This window comes from Pseudonaja textilis, chromosome 1, assembly GCF_049901715.1.
Source record: "Pseudonaja textilis isolate UNSWEBS1 chromosome 1, rPseTex1.2, whole genome shotgun sequence".
NCBI classification, from domain to species: Eukaryota; Metazoa; Chordata; class Lepidosauria; order Squamata; family Elapidae; genus Pseudonaja; species Pseudonaja textilis.
This window is the reverse complement of record NC_141990.1, coordinates 59,411,532-59,432,045: the sequence shown is the minus strand read 5'-3', so window position 1 is coordinate 59,432,045 and position 20,514 is coordinate 59,411,532. Positions and strand designations below refer to the sequence as shown.

Here is a 20,514-nt window from a genome sequence, read left to right as displayed (position 1 = left end):
TATTAGAAACACCAAACAAGCAGAACACAGCAAACTCCCAGACCAATAAACACAGACCATGACTCCCAACCAATCAGGATGAAGAAAAAACCATTCTGGCACAGCAGTAGGCTAGCCCCAAATTTAAAACAGAAACGGCTGTGAAAGTCTGACTCACAGACGAACACAATACACAAGCCTGAGATTCTGTTGAGACGTCTCTACAACTTTAAAAGCACAACCATAATGATATGGGAAAATACCTGAACAAAGCTGAATACCATACATGTGTGTGTATGTGTGTTTTCGTAGATTTTCATGGGTACAGGTATGCAAGGTCTTGGCGTGTTCGGGTCTTTTCCTGTGTAAGATTGAGAGTATCTTGGCCAAGATACTCTCAATCTTACACAGGAAAAGACCCAAACACGCCAAGACCTACATATATAGCATATAGACCTGCATATACAGCACCATGAAGTTTTCAGGAGTACTTGGCTGTGTGTGCATCAGAGGTGGTTTTCAGCAGGTTCTGACCAGTTCTGGGGAACTGGTAGCAGAAATTTTGAGTAGTTTGGAGAACCAGCAAATACCACCTCTGACTGAAGATTTTACAGCATCCTTCCCCTGCCACGCCCACCAAGCCATCCCCACAGAACCAGTAGTAAAAAAATTTGAATCCCATCACTGGTGTATGTGTTATTTTAACAGAAAGTAAGTGTCAACAGTGTTGGAAATTTAGGAGAGAGGAGAAATCTGGTGAATGATGATGTTGTGCTTGTTTTAATAGGCTACCTACTATATATTATTTTTCCCCTTTTGTTTTTCCTTACAGAGATTCACTATATTTGCAGTTGAATTATACTTCAACAGCAGTGGTGGAATAGAATCTTCCACAACAACAAAAGCAACGATGATAGCAAAGGCAGTATTTGATGAACTTCACTGGCATATATAGCTCTATTTTCCAAATTCTTGCACCTCCTCTCCAAGCACATGTTTCCTGAGGCTGCTGTTCAGCATACATGCATATAAATATGCTGAATATCATTTCAAAATAAATTAGGAACAGGGAAAGAGGTAGGCTCAGAGAAACTAGAACCGGAATATTCATCACATCTCAATGCTAATAGCTTGTCCGGAATACAGCAGTAAGCAGAAAGCCTTTTGCTTTTTCTCTATGTAATGCCATATTTTGAGATCTTATTGGTTGCTAGATTAGACTTTTAAAACCATAGATGGCTTAGGACCTGGATATCTTCAGGAATACCTACTTCAAATTCTATCTGCCTACCCAATAAGATAGGGAGAAGATAGGGCCTTTTCTATTGACATCCCAATCCTATGGAATAGTATCCCCAAGTATCCCCAATGGTTCCAACTCTTTTGGAATTCAGGCTGGCCATCTAGATTTGGTTGTTTCAGGAAGCCTTTGGGGACCAGAGATGGCCTTCTTGCAGGTGTCAATTATTTATATGTGAGATTGTTCTTGTGATGCATTACATTTTTGATTATTAGTATTGGTTATTTATTTGCATTGTTTAATCCTGGTTACAAAGATAGAGCGCATGCCATTTAGAGTTGGATATGAACCTGTCCTGTAAGCCTAAGTAATAATTTAATAATGTAACTTTTGCATTCTGTTATAATTGAAGGATTGCATGTTGTTTATAATATCCACAGAAACTTTTCTATAAACAGCTGAAAACCCTACTTTCTTCATATAATAACTTGGGCTCAAAACAAAATATTCAGAATATTGTAACAGTAAGAGAATGCATAAACATCTTGGTATATCATTCTTATGCAAAAAAACCTCCCTTTGGACAACAGTAATTGGTGAAGCTCCAGAACAGTGGGTCACAGGCAGTCATGGCTCATTAGAATTAAAAAATAACCAAGAGTGTAGCTTCCTATTAAGGTTCTTGTTCATCACAGAAATTGTCCCAAGAGGTCTTTCCCTTGATAAAATCACTTCATGCAGACTACTTTTTATAATCTGTGTTACTATTCTAAACACATACATTATGGAGCCACTTGGGTGAGATGGGCGGCTATGGAAATGGAATTAATGGATTAATTTATGGTAGGTGTCAGCCACCTAATGGTTAGTTAACCAAACCTGAAAAATAGTAGTTAAACTCAAGTTATAATGCAGGGAAATAAATTATTTTCAAATGATAATTTGTAATTCTGTCTTGCTTTCCTAAGGAATATGCAAGGATTGTCCTTGTTTTAAATAACCCATCATGGTTTATAACAAGTGGATGATACCAGACAAAATACACAAGAACAGAGCAAGTTTAAATGTGATTTAACTGTAGGGCAGTATTATTTACATTTTATCTATCTATATCTATCTATCTATCTATCTATCTATCTATCTATCTATCTATCTATCTATCTATCTATCTATCTATCATCTCTCTCTCTCTGACTACATCTTATATATGTCATGTTTTTCACCTTCTGTTATATTAAGTACAGTTATTTTGCTACTATAGGTCATATGATAACAGATAACAGATAATCAGAGTTGGAAGGGACCTTGTAGGTCATCTATTCCAACCCCCCCACCCAAGCGGGGGACCCTACACCATTTCTGACAAATGGTAGTCCAATCTCTTCTTGAAAGTCTCAAGTGATGGCGTTCCCACAACTTCCGAGGACAAGCTGTTCCATTGGTTAATTGTTCTCACTGTTAGAAAGTTTCTCCTTATTTCCAGGTTAAATCTCTCCTTGTTCAGATTCCATCCATTATTCCTTGTCTGGCCTACAGGCACTTTAGAAAATAGCTTGAGCCCTTCCCTCCCTGTGGCAGACCCTCAAATATTGGAAGACCTCTATCATGTCTCCCCTAGTCCTTCTCTTTACTAGACTAGCCAAGCCCAGTTCCTGCAACTGTTCATTGTATGTTTTAGTCTCCAGTCCCCTAATCATCCTGGTTGCTCTTCTCTGTACTTTTTCTGGCGTCTCAACATCTTTTTTATAATGTGGTGAACAAAACTGGATGCAGTACTCTAGATGTGGTCTTACTAAGGATTTACAGAGTGGTATTAGTACTTCCTTTGATCTTGATTGTATACCTCTGAAGTCATAATAGCCTGAGAAAGGATGGCAAAAGAAAATAAATATCTCCATCATTATGAATTCCTTCTAAGCTTAACCTCTTAACCCACACCAGGCATCTCACTGACCATAACTATTAAACCAGATAACTCTTCTCATCTGAGTGAACATAAGTATCAACTACAGAATACAAACTGTACACTGTGGAGCACAGGAGTGGTCTCATACCTTGTGAATCAGCATCATTAGAAATGTATCTTAAAACTTTTGGCAAGCCTGTCAGCCATAAAACACATGGGAATATTAACAGATAATTAATAAGTCTGCTTTTGCTTGGAAAAAAACACCAACAGAATTCTGAGAGATAGTTTCAGGTGTAAACAACATTTGAATTAGGGCCAGTTCTATTTACAGTGATGGAGAGTCACGCCTATTTATTGTCCCTTCCATATTCACCATTTCAGGTCTTACATTTGCTACATGGATAGCAGGTTAAATTGATAGAGATGATTATTTGTCTGACATATAACACTGCAAGCTGGTCTGCCAGATACCAAGGGGGATTGAACACTTGTTCACATGGCAGAATAATAATTTTTTAGAGGCATGGTTGACTGGAAAGACAAATCTAAATTTATTCACTAATTGCCTACTGGAGGGATAACCAAAACATTTAATCCAGATTTTTTTTTAAAGATGTTGATTTATAAATGTATAGGAAATTTTGATAATTTCTAGTCAGGGTGACAATTCCTAACCAGTTGCAGTTTCTGTATTTGCTCATGGGATAGGGAAAGTTGATTTAGTCTTAATGGTCACATACAAAAAGACTTTTCATATGCCAATATCAAGGTTGATAATCATAGTTTGTTTTCTAAAAGCCACATCCTCTTTGTAACACCACTGTTTTTCTCTAGTTTTTTTTCCACGTTCATAATTTCTGTCTTTTGAGGCCTTAGATTTACTCTTTTCCTACGTAATAGTAATGGTGAGTTAACTGCAATCTTTTCCTAAATGAAAGTCTCAGCATTTTCAAGTAGAGATTGGAAAACTCAGTTTGAATTCCTGGAATTATTAGTCTCTATAAACTGGGTTCAGTGGATTAATGGTCCAATTCAATGTACAAAAAATCTTACATCAAGAAGATTCAAAATGAGATAGAACGGTTCATATTCAGTAAATGGGATGACATTTGTATCATAATATTTCACTATAATTCAAATGAAGGATCGGGAAATGTTATTTCCATATGATACAATCATGTTCTCAAAAGTTCATGAATATAAATCTACCCTTTGTCCTTGCCAATACCTTTGAGGACTTTTCCCATGGAGCTTTGAAACCTTGGAATTTAACAGAGAATAATCTATTTGGAATTCAGGAGAATAGGGCTTCTTTTATCTCTAAAAATCAGCAAGGTTTTCTACCTTGGTTGAGCCAGTGCCATTATACAATCTAGGGACTGAAAAAGGGCTTGAGACACTTATTACTGGATGCATAACTAGGCTTTTATAAAAGATGGAAACATTAACATCCCTTTTGGCTAAAATATGCAGATAGGCTATTATGGTATTGAAATTGCAGCATGTTCTTAAATGTCTCACCGATCAAATACCTGAAATCAGAAAGACTGGCAGTTTAAAATTAAAAAAAAATCATTTTATTACCAATATTGTCACCATACAGATTTCCATTATTTTTTTTTTGTGCTATGGAAAAAAGGAAACCCTCTAAAGATTGATGATGAACTCTTCATTCTTAAAAGATGAAGACTTCTTTGTTTAGTGACATTTTGGAGATTTCATAGACAGGTTTGTGCAGTATTCTTTGCAATACCTTTGGTGCCTACCTGAATCTGGAAGGCCTTTGAAATGGTTCCACTCCCATATCTTCAGAGGTGGTATTCAGCAGGTTCTGATCAGTTCTGGAGAACCGGTAGCGGAAATTTTGAGTAGTTCAGAGAACCAGCAAATACCACCTCTGACTGGCCCTGCCCCGATCTATTCTCTGCCTCCCGAGTCCTAGCTGATTGGCTGGGTCTTCTTTTGTTGTCCTGCACAGGAGAACGGAGCTAGAAAGCAAGTTATTGGGTGGGGAGGGAATGGGGATTTTGCAATATCCTTCCCCTGCCATGCCCACCAAAACATGCCCACCAAGCCATGCTCATCAAGACACGCCCACAGAACTGGTAGTAAAAAAAAAAAAATGAATCCCACCACTGCATATCTTCCCTTAGTTTTACACCTTGCCAGTTCAAATGACCGGAGAGTCCTACTGAATGAAGATAATTCAGATCAGACCTTCAACACAACCAATCTACTACTCCTACTTGGCTCTTCCTTCCCTGCCCAAATTGATACCTTCAACAATATTCTGAGTTGGCTGCTTAGAAGTGAGATACTGAGGCCTCTGACTTTCACTGCATAAAGACCAACCAACTGAATTTGGTTCAGTCCGTTCTAGAGGACTCTTATGTGGCTGGTTTGCTTGTTTTCCTTTTTTCCTGATAATCCTCTGTTATAATCTAGTATTATAAATCCATATAATCCACTGTATGTGGCTTCTTGTAGAAAGTGGTACCACAATATTTTGACAGAAAGGGGCCAAAATAAAAAAAGTTGGAATACATTAATATTAATGTCTTTGAACATGCATCACACATGATGGGCTGTCTTGGTAAAGCTCAGTGTGCAAAAAAAAGAAAAGAAAAAAAGTAAGTCACATAATATACTTTTAGAGGTAACATCACCTAAGCTATAAAATACTCTACAAATATTAGTTCAGTTCCTATTTATTTGCCACCTCCCTTTCTTTCATAGGCATGATTGAGGCTGTCTTTAAAACTTATCTGATTTCACCTGCCTACCACAAGTTTAATAGCATTATGATGGCTGACACATTTAATTTCACTAATGGCTCTATTCCCAATGCACATTTGATAGCTTGTCTTTATAATGATAACGTTTGCTTCATCTAATGTCCCTTTTATTAAAAACCACAAACTACTCTGAAACAATTATTATTTTGTTTTTTGTGAAAAAAAAATCAGCCTTATTTCTGCTTGAGAAGTTATAGCATAGGAATGGACTGGTTCCAATGTACTATAGATGAGTATATTTTTGGAGAGTGAAGAAATAGAGGTTCATGAATTTGAAAGGAGATGGTTACTGCTGATACCTTCCTTTATCTCAGCTGAGGGAAAATGTTATTTTGGGAGGTATGTTGTTTATCTTTTAGTTGCTGAGTTAATTGAAGATGTCATCCTATTTACATGAAAAATAAAAATGCATGTATTCTTATTTCTATAGCAAGGTTCTGGGAATCTTTTTACAATTGGTTCAGTAAATCAGAGTAATTACTTGTAGTTTGTAATTGGAGGATGCTATTAGCTCAAACATGCATTCAAACTCAAATGATGAGAATTATTAGCTCTTTAAAATGTATAAGATTATTTTGTATGCATGTCAGCCATATGACTATCTAGTAACTTGATGTTGATACCAGGGAAAAATCTAGTAGCAAAAATCATTTAGTAGTTGTTTATGTGCACCTAAAAAATGCATTAATTAGCAGTGGTTAGTAAAGATTTATCAAAAATAACTTGTCACTAATTGACTGACCAGTACAGTGGCCAGTTGATTTGGCTACAGGAATGAACTTGTCATAGTATAGCTTGACTTCAGCAAAGCATTCAAGAATTTCTCTTACGATAGTCTAACATGGATGGAAAATGTTGATTGAATTATTTACTTAAAATGTTTATATAGCTGCCCATCTTATATTAAACTCTGGGCAATTCTCAACCAATAGTTAAAACAACATTGATATATCATTACTACTTAGAGGATATCTGTTAAAACTATTATGCTACCATAAGATGAATGCAAAGCTGATTGAACACTTGTATTCAATAAGTGAATATTAAAAAATGCATTAAACAGAAAGAAAATGTTGAGTAGTTTACTTCATGGTTCAATTCTAGGTGGTATGCTGTTCAACTTGTTTATAAACAATAAGATTCAACATGGAATTATCAGATTTGAAGAAGACAAAGAGAAAGGACCGAGCAAAGACTTTGGAGGACAGTATTAAGAATCAGGAGGATCTTGACAAGCTGGAATAATGGACAGAAACCAAAAATGACATTTGGGATTAATGCAAAATTCTATATTTGTGTAGAAAAAGAAAATCAAAGGGAACTATATCAGGCAACCAAATATGCAGAAAGGATCTAGGCATCTTCATGAGGGGAACATGATCCAACAGTGTGATACAGCTGCAAAGAAAGCAGGTGGAAGTATAAGTGGCATCAATTGAAGAATATTGTCAAGACTGAAATAAGACACTGCTCCTCACTGTTCTGCATTTTTCAGGATGCGTTTACAATAGTGTTCCAGTTCTGGTCAATGCATTTTTGGAAGGACATTAACAGACTGAAACATTTCCATAAAGCAACAACCAGGATGCTAAAAGACTTGGAAGGGGGAAAAGGGTTTTGCATACAAGTTGCAGGGTTGGGTAGGTTTAACCAGGAGAAGACTGCAGCATGAGTGCTGCCTTTGAGTATCTGAAGGGCTGCTGTGGAAAAGATGGGTCAGAATTGGCCACAGCTGTTTTTGAGAAGCCAAGACAAGAAACAATAGGATTCAATTGCAATTCAGTAGTTTCAGTTTTCCTAACAATATTAGGCATACAGCCAATACATTAGAAAAGACCATGAGCAATACAGAAGAAGATAAAGTGCTTCTGATCACAAGGTAAAGGACTGGTAAAAAAACCTCGTTCTGTTGTTTTTGTAACACTTTCTGATGTATTGCTGTTGCTTTACTGTGTCTGTGTGAGAACAGTAAAGGAGCAATGAAAATTAAATGCCTTCACTTTTACATTAAGGGAAGCAATATTTTCATATTACGGCTGACATGCCCATGCCCTAGAATAGTGTAGCAACAATTAACTTTTATTTAGGGATGAAGGGTTGCAGAATGAATGGATTTTGACTTTGCTTTGGTTTTTGACCTTGTAATGTTTACATGCTACATATTTTGATCTCCCTTTCCCATTAAAAATGGTGGAAACTGCTTTCAATTTTCAGCCCTCCAGTCAGAGGTGATTCTAAAGTTTGTAAAAAGGGAGACCCTTGGTTAAAGGCTGATTAGAACTATCCAAACATGTGGACCAGCATCCAGCTTCTAATCATCCTTACTTAAAAGTTAGAAAAAGATGTACAGAAAAAGACATAACGTTTGTTCTAAAGAGACTAAAAGGATCTGTCATCTCTTTTTGATTCTTGGGTCAATAAAAATGTTCAGAGAATGCTATAAATTTGAGGATCACCAAATAAGACCTTTATGCAGGATTTACTATCTGACCTAGTGCAAGTATCATTACAAGTAGCTGTGAAATAAATGCATTGCTGCCTGTTTAATTGGAAAAGAAGATCGCTTTATTTTTCTTTCTATGCAAGAAGCTGCAGCCAACCTTAGATTTGTCAGAAAAAATGCCTTTTACATATTTAAAGAAGTGTTTATCCATTCAGAACTAGATATACATATTAAAATTCAGTATGATAATTAACAAATCTTATGTAAAATTCTTAAGGAAATGGATATGAACATACTATCTTTATTTCTGAAAATAATATGTTGGATTCTTTATTCTTCTAAATTTTAAAATATATTGACGATCAACAACAATTTCCTACAAATTAGTAGTTTGTTTGCCACCATTTCACAGTATAGCAGGATTACTTTCTCTCTCTCCCTCTTCCCCCCACCCCCCTGTGTGTATGTGTGTGTATGTGCTGTGTGCGTGCGTGTGTAAAAGAAAAAGAAGAAAGGGGAAGCTGAGAAACAGTTTCTGACATCTAATCAGATCTGCTGTATTGATTTTTTTATAGCTTCAGCTTTGGAACAAATCAGCAAAACAACCAAATTATCATCCAGAACTGACTTTCTCCAAACCATATCAGTTCAAAAGCAAGTCACAAGTGTGCGCAGACACAAATATACACCTCTAACGCACACACAGACACACACACATGCATACACAGACTTTCAAAGCAAATTCTGATTTGGAAACACTAAACCAAAGAGAAGCTTCTGCTCTCATGAGGGAGACTTCAGCGACCACATGGTTTCCCTTTTCAATGATATTAGAATTCCGGAGCAAATCAGACAGCTAATGAGTTGCTCATGCTTCAGAACAGCTGCTCAATTAACCAGAGCAAGTGCACCCAGCCTTCTATAATGCCAAGGTACCCACATGAGAAGGAGAGAGATAAATGAGACGTTGCTGGTTGAGTGAGGAGGGGCAGAGGTGACTCTAGAGGTGATTGCTGTGTTCTCCAAATAATAAAGCTCGGTTTTCTTAAGAATGAAAATAATTCTGAAAAGAAATCTGTTGATGGCTGTCAAGGAGCAACTACAAAGTCTCATGGTGGAGGCAGTACAGGGGTGAGATATCTTGAAGTTAATCCCAGCCTCCTCTTGGAAACAGCCCAAAACTGCATAAGAGTTCACACAACTGCTTGTTAATTTTTGATATCATACAATCAAATATGTGGCAAACTCTTTAAACTAGCTCATACTTTATGCTATAATATAGTTTTACCTAGTTGAATATATATAGGATTCCAGGCAGGGGTGGGATTCAAAATTTTTAACAATTGGTTCTGTGGGTGTGGCTTAGGTGGTGGACATGGCTTGGTGGTCATGTGACTGGGTAGACATGGCTTGGTGGTCATGTTATTGGCTGGGTGTGGCCAACTCAATATCACTCCCATCGAGGCACGCATCTCCTCGCCTGGCCTCTCATGACTGTGGGGATGCTGCAACAGTTGCAAGTGTGAAAAACGGCCATAAGTCACTTTTTTCAGTGCCATTGTAACTTTGAATGGTCACTCCACACAAGCAAAGTACCAACAAAGGAGGGGGAAAAAACTCCAGAGACGGTCCTGAGACAGGAAGTCTAGTCCTGCCAAGAATGTAATAAGGATTAACGGAGAGGCAGTTTATGTAAGCAACATCAGAATGTTTCCTTCCTGCCTTCCTTACAGGATTAGGCCAGTAATTTCTTCTAACAACCAGTTCTCCAAACTGCTTAGAATGTTAACAATCTGTTCTAATGAATAGGTGTGAACTGGTAGAATCCCACTCCTGATTCCAGGTCTAGCCCAAAACTATTCTGATGTTCCTTGGTACATTTCATCTTTCCCCCTGGTTGTGTGTTTTAGGGCTGGTCTCAATCTGGAACATAAAAACAGTTCCTCTTCCACAAGAATCCCTTTTGGAAAACAATGAGCCACTTTCAGAATGGTACATTTTAGAAGGAAAGACAGAATCATCTGGGAAATACTTGAACTGGAACAATTCCTTTTAATGTGTTGGCTTACATGATCTGTTATGGCATTAACTATGGATTTATTGTTTTATTTGTATGATTTAGAGGCTGCTCAACTTCACAAGACTCTGGGAAGCATACAACTTTAAAATCAATGAACAGCAGAACAGTAAAAATGAAGCCAAGCACATGGGGGGCGGGGAATCTAATCAGACAGAGTTCTACAGATGCTCCATGCTCATCTTAACCCAAGACCTGGAGGAATAGCCAGGATTTCAAAGACTTCTTGAACATGATCAGATGGGAGCCATTTGAGTTTCTGGGGGGATGTTCCTATGGCAGGAACAGAGAAGGCATGTTTGCTATGTCCCAATAGATGGCATTATAAATGAAAATTAGTTAATTGGTACACATGCTAAGTCAGAGATGGAACTCCACCAGTTTTCTAAAACTTTCAAAGGTTACAGAGGGCTTGTCTAGTGACAAAATGGTGCTACTACATAGAGCAAGCCGCAATGCTATTCTTTGGTTATTATTATTTTAAATGCAAACAAGGTATGTTAATACATGCATTTTAACTTATTTTCTCAAAAGAAAAAACCCAGTGAAAATCATATGTAGATGAAAATTATAGACTGGCAGTCTAAACTTGACTGTGTGATCTGGCAGCCTGATACAGACTGTCTGAAATGGTGTAGTAGGATTTCCTACTTGAGCAAGGGTTGGGCTAGAAGACCTCCAAGGTTTCTTTCAATTCTGTTATTCTGCTGTCCTGGGAGGTTCTAGATATGGCATATATGATGTCTACATGTGATCTTTCAATTGCCCATACCCACATTGAACCTAACACCAAAATAACGACATTATGATTTAGCATAGTATGGGAATCCATCCATCAAATGATTGTTTCAGCACTTTCTCAAATCAAAATTGAACATTTATGAAAAAAAATACTATATGGGCTTAATAAGCTATGACTTGGAAACATATTAAAAATTCAAGCCTTCATACTACCAATTATATCAAGTTAAATTAGTTTGGGCTGCCTTTACAAAATGGTTATTTGAATTGACCTTGACCCAAGAATGCCTCATTTCATGGACACTCCAGCACCCAACTTAAAAAAAACAAACAAAACCCAGTTACCCATGTGCTCCTTATGAATAATCTGTCCAAAACCTGTTCTATGCACTCACTGTTTGTCTTTTTCACTTTTACCAGATAGTGTTTACACTCAGAAGCATAGTTATGTGTAATAAATACTAAAAGACATATATGTGTGGTCCAGCCAGAATAAATACTGCATTATCATAAAAAAAGAAAGTCTTATTTCTCTGGTCACTGATGGAAGTTGTTCTTGTTTATAAAATAAACACTTAAGATAACCTCTTTGAGAGCCAGTTTGGTGTAGTGGTTAAGGCATCAGGCTAGAAACAGGCAGGGGTGGGATTCAAATTGGTGTACCACAGGTTTAGTGGGCGTGGCTTGGAGGACATGCTTTGTGCACGCATGTGGCAAATGCATGCTTTTCACGCATGCAGAGACATTCCTACTGACCTTCTTCTGCACTCCTGCACTCACCCTGTCTCTTCAACAGCTGACGTGCAGCAATCTGCTATACTGCATGATGCAGCTGAGCATCAAAAGCAGGAAATAAAGATCAGTATGGAGCTGGGGTGGGTGAGTGGGCCCAGCAGCTGATTGTCGGAGCGAACTGGTTCACTCCCAGATGATCTTTGGAGCTACCGGTTCAGCAGAAGCAGGCCGAACCAGTAGAATCCCACCCCTGGAAACAGGGAGAGAGTGAGTTTTAGTCCCACCCTAGTCATAAAGCCAGGATGGATGATCTTGGGACAGTTACTCTTTCTCAGGCCTAGGAAGGAGGCAGAGGCAAACCATTTCTGAAAAATCTTGCCAAGAAAACTGCAGGAATTTGCCCACACCGTCTCTGAGAATTGTTTGTGACTTAACTGAAGGAAAAAAAAAAACACCATCTGTCAGAGGGCACACAGTATGAGTAGGTGAGACAACCCAGGAGCAAATACAGCACACAGGTTTGTATTTACATATAGTGGTTTTCTCCTTACAAAAGCATATATACATACAAGTACTTTGATACAGGCCTTGAACAAACAGCAATCAGTAATCAGCTACACCATGGAAGCACACATGAAGAGAGAGATACATCCTCACAAGTTCTCTCTTATATTACAGTCTCTTAAAGTGGTAGCAATCAAATAACCCTGCTGACTCATTGCTACCATTGCATCATCATTACAACACTACAGTATTACAACATTATAGCAGCTGTTCAGCTATTAAATCATCATTACTCTGACACCATCCTTCCTTTAACTTTCCTTTTTGGATATTTTTCCCCTAGCTCTTTTTCTAATATCAACTATGTTTTTACATCACTTGTCCATTAATGAAGCTCCCAAAGATATAACTACATTGATCTCTTAGGCAAACAGGAAATAACTTATGTCACATCAACAAATAATACAGTTATTCTTTCATAAACTTCCATAGACCACAGTCCCATTTCATCAGAGGACATGAAGATAAAGCCTCATGAATGGAACCGGTCCTTTGTGACCATATTCGGCAAACCAACTTCAATCTCTTCTTTCAGAATCCATTCTACAGTTTACCTCACTGTACATGTAGTGGGACACTCTGAGGAATACTAGAAGGAAGAGGGGAAATAACTTTTCAGAAGGGAAAAGGAAGGCATTTCATTTAGTTAATGTATTCTGTTGATTCAATAGAATAATACACATATGAGTACAGAATTCTTCTTAGCATCCTGCTGTAATCTAAGCCTTGCCTCATCTCTTTAAACTGAATGTGATGTTATTTGCTCTGCGATAGTGCTAGTGGGGGAAATTTAGACTACACAATTGAGGGCATTTGCTTGACTTTCTCCAAGTTTTTAGAATATGTTTCTTTCTCTCTCTGTAGTCACAAAGTGGGGAATTGAACAAAAACCAAATACACTGGAGTGAGTAATGCTTTCTGGCTATAAACATCCTCTTTGAGGCTAGCAGCCCAAAGAAGGTATCTGATAGTAAAATCAACATCTTTTCTCTTAATCTGTCAATCTCACATTTTAAAAAACCAAAGTACCTACATTATTCCTGATTTTTTTTCCTGATGATTTGATATCTTAGCAAAAAGAATTTAATTCAATATATATGGCCACCAGTCTCTCCTAAGTATTCCCTGGTTGGGGAACACAGTTAAAAATGTCAATATATTAACACAAAATGAAAATTAAAAATATGAGTATACAAACATAATAACCAGAGGATAACCATGAATAATAATTAACAATATCTCATGGGCTTACCTAACCTCTTAACCTCTATGCTTGGGTGAACAGCCAGATCTTAAAAGCTTTCTGAAAAGCTGCCAGGGTTAAGGCCAATCAAATCTTGGGGGGTGGGGGGGGTAACAGTATTACACAGCAACAGAAAAGTTGCATTCTTTGATCCACGAGATGACAATTTAATAGAGGAGTCAGAGCTTGCCCCTCCTACCAGACCTGATGTGGCAGGAAGAGACAATCAGAGAAAGGCATTTCTTCAAATATCTTGGCCCCAGACTGTACATAGACCATACAGTTGCCCATCTCAATCCAATTTTAGCTCAGTAACATATACGTTTTATACTGAGAAAATGAGAACCGAGATGGCATCAACAAGCAGGCAAAAAAAAAGACCTCAAAAACCATTTGCTCCTTTTTTATTTTATTTTATTTTGCTGCACTGCTTTGCATGGCATTGCATTGTTTTTTATTTTTATTTTACTTTATCAATTTTGATTCTTGTTACTGATTTCTTAGAATAAAAAAATAAATGTAAAACCTTGAAGATCTTGAAATTTAATATTGAATATGTCCCCTTAAGAAAAGAAGATGGAATGTGAAAAAAAGAGATAATGTGATAGAACAAATCCAAGTTTATAGACTACTTAAATCAGCAAAGTAACCAAATATTAATAATTATATGTCAGACAAGAAAACTGTAAGTAAATCTAGTAACAGCAACAACAACAAGCTGAAAAACAATTTCTATCCCAGGGAACTAGTTCTTTTGAATTTTATTGTATAGTGCAGTGTTGGTGCGGTGTTGGGGGGTTTCAGTTCAATGTGTGGAGTGTGAAGGATGTGTTTGTGTTTATTTTCATGGTCATAATGTGCACTGAAGATGGTGTTTCATTGTACGAAGTGCAATGACAATAAAGTAAACTAAACTAAACAAACCTTTAAGCTACACTTCAAACATTCTGAATTGAGATTTGGAAAAATACTTAAAAACAAACTCTCTTCTCATGAGTAGTTAACCCATTAGAATGGTTCCCTGCTTTGCTTAGCTTCCTCTTCTGAAATAGCTTCTTCTTCTGCAGTGTATTTATTTTTGCTGAAGGACAAACAACTTATGCAGGCTTCAAAGCAGGGGTGGGATTCAACTGGTGTTACTACTGGTTCGATGACTACGTTTTGCTATGTGTGCATGTAAAAAACATTAAGCTGTGCCATCCAGACAGTTGAAAAGCGCTTTGTACAGATGCACAGCATTTGAAAGCCCCTTTCCCCCTGCTTTTTCAACCTCAGCTGTGCTACGCAAAGCAGCTGAGGTTGAAAAAGCAGGCAAAAAGGACAGGTAAGAGCCCGGGTGGGCAAGTGGGCCAAACAGCAGCAGACACAGAATCAGTTTGGTGTCTGCTGCTCTTCAGAGCTACTGATTCTATAGAGCCGGACAGAACCGGTAGCATCCCACCCCTGCTTCAAAGGAATTTACAGCAGACTTCATTGCCAGATAATGCTTATTGATTGCATAAACAGTAATTTCTATCTTTGAATTTTTAGTATCTGTTTGGGGTGGGAGGGTAAAAATGACCTCAAGTCAAGCTTGATGACTCCACAAACACATCAATGGAATTTTCATGACAAAAAAATAGAAGTGGTTTAGTGTCAGTTAAGATGCTTTTTTCCTTTTTAAAAAAGTCAATCAATCCACCATCTCTAGGATTTGTTAGTGGTTGAGTAACAATCAAGTCTACCCTGCTTAGCTTTGTTTAAGATCAACTACATTCAGCTAGGTGGGATTAATCTTCTATTTACTTTTGGTTTGGGTCATTGGTCATAAGCCAAATCCTATTCCACTCTGTGCTGAATTTAAAAGCTAATATTAGCTCCATTTGCATCCTGGGAAGTATTAAGAACCACCTTTGTTAAGGGATCAATGCTAATCTAAGTGAATTTAAAGTTTCCAGGGCCAGATGAATTACCCCTAAGGTATTGAATCAGCAAAGGTAATAGCAGAACTACCCCTTTTAGTCTTTTAAAGACTTGGAGAACAGATGAGGATCCAGAAGGCTGGAGGAGGGCAAATGTTTTTCCTATTTTCACAAAAGGGTAAAATCAGGATCCAGGGAACTTGGGTGAGCTTCACTATCCAAATGTGACTCTGGGTGGCTTGCAACACTATAAAGGCATAAATATAAAAACATTAACATTAACAACAATTAAACAAAGGTTAAAAATAAATAGCGTGGACAGCAGAGGACGTGAATTTTTGCATCTTACTCAACCAACCACCTCCAGGACAGTGTGCCCCATTGAGGCCCCAAATGGGCAGAGTCATGTTTTAAGGCCCTTCACGAAGACCAGAAGACTGGAGGTGGATCTCTTCTCTGGTAACAAGAAGTTCCAGAAAGTAGGGACCAGAACAGGAAGGGGTCATTTTCTAGACCCTGTTAATCAAAATTTCTTGACCAATAGAGGGCCTGTTCTGCCAAAGTGAATAGGGCCAATTCCTTTGGCGCAAGATGGTTTCTCAGACAACCAGGTTCCATACCATGAAGAGCTTTAAAGGTAATAACCAACATTTTGAATTGGATCTATTACTTTAATAATAGTTAAATTATAACAATAATTAGTCTTAGTTTAGTTAAAGTAATTTAGTTATATTTACAAGGAGAAATGTAAAGTCATGGGTCTAGGTAACAAAAACAGGTACAGGAGTGAGTAAAACTTGCTCAAAAGCAGCACGTGTGAGAAATACTTGAGTGTACTAGTGGATTTCAATGTGTCCAAACAGTGTAATGCAGTGGCAAAGAACGTAATGATATCTTACGGAATATTAAGTGAAGCATAGAATTCAAACTGTGTGAAATAATTATTTCATTCTACTCTGTCTTTGTTAGCTCTCACTTGGAATATTTAATTCAGTCCTGTACATCCCAATTCTTTTTTTTTTTTAACTGGAGCAAGTCTGGAAAATATCTGCTAGGATGAAGAAATGACTGGAAAGTCCTAGAGGGATGGTTAAAAGACTTAGACGTATTTAGCTTGTAGAAGATAAATTTGAGAAGGGATGTGATGCTGTCTTCAAATATGTGAAGGGCTGTCATATTGCAGAGGACTCGGACTTATTCTCACTTGTTTCAGAGGGTAAAACTAGAACTAATGGGATGAAATTTTAAGGATGTAGATACACTTTAGTCATTAGAAAGAACTTCTTGACAGTAAGAGCTTGTTGATCAATGGATTAGGCTATTGCAAGGAGTGATTTCTTCTCCTTCACTGGAAATTTTGAACAAAGGTTGGATAAATTATTTATCATGAATTAATTCTGCAGTGTTCAGGAGTTTGGACTTGATATGCTTTTAGGTCACTTCCCACTTTATGATTCTATGTTACATATAAAAATGTCACTATAGAAATAAAGCTTCTTATTAAATCATATTATGGGGTAACCACATTTAACAATAGCCAATAAATTGTGTGGGGTTTTCTTTGGGGGAGGGAAATAAGCTGGTAATTTTATAATTAATTTAAATCCACTTGATGGTCATGAAGGCATTTCACATTTTGGGGGTGTAGAAATTAAAACTGAATTCAGTTTATCACCAGATGTGTTGAAGAATTTATTTAACATAAACACTTATTGGTATATGCTACTGATGCTTTGACATTTTGCACGAGTTCCAATTGTTGAGATCTCAAGGGTAATGGAAGTATATATAAGCCCCATTCCCCCTGGCATTTTGCATGACTGTTAAGCCCTTCCTATTCCATCAGGACTTTTGATCCTGATTGATATGGGAGACCTTTGTATTACTGCTCATGTTGTTGATTTTAATTTTGTCTTGAATATACATTGCCCAGAATCATGAGTGGTTGAAGTGATTCATAGCTATTCTAAATAAGTTAATGAATAATACCTTTTGGAATAATGAGCTCCAATATTATATTCTTGTACATCAGCAAAAGATTTAGCATTTTTAATATTAAAAAACAAGTTGTTTATGTAGATTGGAAATCTCCAAGGAAGTTTAATAAGGATCAGTCATATCATAGTAAAAAGTTTAAAAATAAAGGATTGATTGTAATCTGGAGCTGCAGTTCACAAGTTGCAACATTAAGTCACACAGTCTGGGCATATCCTATTACTGACACAATTTGGGCTTAAATCCAGAGAACTGTTAATGCTATGTGACATTCATAGAGTCGAAAAGGAATTATTTAGACCACTAAATCTAACCTCCTGTCCAGTACAGGAATCAGAATTAAAGCTTACTCCTAGCTGCCACCTGAACATCACTTATAAAAGGGAGGTCGTCTGGTTCTATTGTTAAACTGCTCTTACTGAACTTTTCTCCCCTAACATTTAATTTCAATCTATTTTCCATCATTATTTTATATCATACACCGTGGAATGATGGAGAGCAGCTCTTGACTTTATTATATTTGAAGAGTGCTTATTTGAAGAGTGTTATCACACTCTCCAACCATCCTCCTTTCTGAAAGCTACTTTGCCCTGCTCTTCCAAATTCTTTTCATAGGACATTATTTTTAATCCTCTGATCACCCGCACTGCAAAATTCCAATTTGTCTGAGTTCTTAGAATGTGGTATTCAGAAATTGGACGTGATACTCAAGATGGGATCTGTCTCAATTCACAATAAGATGAATGATTAATTTTTGTGATCTAGAAATGGTTGACACAGCCTCAAATTGCATTTGTCTTCTGTGCAGTCACAACACATTGTGTTGATTCATTATCCAGTTTTAATCAGCTATGATTACAAGTTCTGTTTCACACGTTTTGTCACCGAGCTACGTATCCTCCACCTGTGCATCTCATTTGTTTTTTAAATGACTTTTTCTTCTATTAAATTTTATTCTGAGTTTTTCATTTACCAAACTCTCAAGATGTTTTTGAATTTCATTTCTATTTTTCCATTCCTCTCAAGAAATAAGGAATTGCTATTGAGTCTTCCCTGAGATAATTTTCAAGATACTTCCATTTGCTTGTAATGCCATTCGCTTATTACTAGCTTATTAAAATGTCATAGGGTACTTTCTCAAATACTTACTTGAAATAAAAATATGTTATTAATATTATGTTCCCAAAATGTGCTAAAGAAGTTAACCAATAAAAAGTTGCCAAAATCCATATTTAACAAAATAATGCTGACCACTAGTAGCTGCTGTTTTGTCTTCAAGGTGCTTATAAAACAATCTGTTTATGATCTCTTATAGAATCTTTCTGGGTATTGTTGTTAGACAATATCTCCATTCCCCCCAACACCATTTTTGCAGATTGGTACAATATTTACATTCCTCCAAATATCTAGCACTTCATCATCTATCCAGAATTTTCATGGATAAGATATTAAGGTTCAGCCTGACCATTACTAATTTATTTCAGTGTTCTGCATGCAAATCATCTGGCCTTGAAGATTTAAACCAATTCAGAATATATAGATATTCCTGATTATGTTTATATTTCTCTTAAACATCAATCCTGTCCATTTCATTAGTTCTTCACAACTGCATGCTGAAAAAACAATTACTACCAACCTCCCTTCCATCGAGGACCTGTATACTGTATACTGCACGAGTCAAAAAGAAGACTGTGAAAATATTTACAGACCCCACGCATCCTGGACATAAACTGTTTCAACTCCTTCCCTCAAAATGACACTATAGAGCATTGCACACCAGAACAACTAGACACAAGAACAGTTTTTTCCAAAATGCTATCACTCTGCTAAACAAATAATTCCCTCAACACTGTCCAACTATTTACAAAGACTGCACTACTATTACTATTAACCTTCTCATCACTCCTTATCACCCATCCCCTCTCACTTGTGACTGTATGACTGTAACTTTGTCACTTGTATCCTTATGATCTATACTGACTGTTTCCTAGTATGAATTTGATTGCTTATTGTACCCTATGACTATTATTAAGTGTTGTACTTTATGATTCTTAACTCTTGACAAATGTATCTTTTCTTTTATGTATACTGAGAGCATTTGCACCAACACAAATTCCTTGTGTGTCCAGTCACACTTAGCCAATAAAGAATTCTATTATCTATTATTACGAATACACCCTTTGCTGAAAAGGTACTAGATCAACGATTCACGGGATATATTCGCGGGATATATGTTTACAACATTTTTAGATTTCTTTTTCTTTAATTTTGATTATGTCATACTATTAATAAAATTGCATATATATGTATGTATGTGTGTGTGTATGTATATAAACTTTGATATCATAAAATAATGATAAAATATTTCTTATATTCTCTGCAACTGTTATGGATTCGGGGTAGATGTGGGTTTCTTGGACATGCAGAAAGCAACATGGTTGGCATCACATTAATTGACATCAACATAACTTGGGACATTCAAGGACACACAGGATATCTTTACAGAGTGACATGCTCACAAAGCAGAGATTAAATAGTCATCCCTTTCCCCACTCATCATAGGCAGACAGTTCATAAATTACATTTGATCAGATACCAGTGAATACATTCAGAACTCTATAATAGCACAAATATTAGGATATAACTGGGAAATGTTTGTAGGACAGTTTCTGGGTTGACTATTCTACTGCCTTATATTAAAATTGTATATTATATATTATATAAAATTATATATTCCATTGTAACATGTTAACCACTAAATCTGAGATTTAAACTTTTCTGACTCTGTAGAAGTACAAGATCTAGTAACTCAAGCAAACCCTTGTCTGCACACTACTTTTGTTATTAAGGGAAAACAAAACAAAATTATCTAGTCTGCAAAGTCAGTAAAGA

General features: G+C 36.8%; 1 protein-coding gene across 2 annotated transcripts in view; it reads right to left on the bottom strand.

The window, feature by feature from the left end:
• The window catches only part of MDGA1 (MAM domain containing glycosylphosphatidylinositol anchor 1), a 329,389-nt gene that overhangs the window by 136,122 nt on the left and 172,753 nt on the right, over nt 1-20,514 (bottom strand). The gene's annotated exons all lie outside the window — the stretch shown is intronic.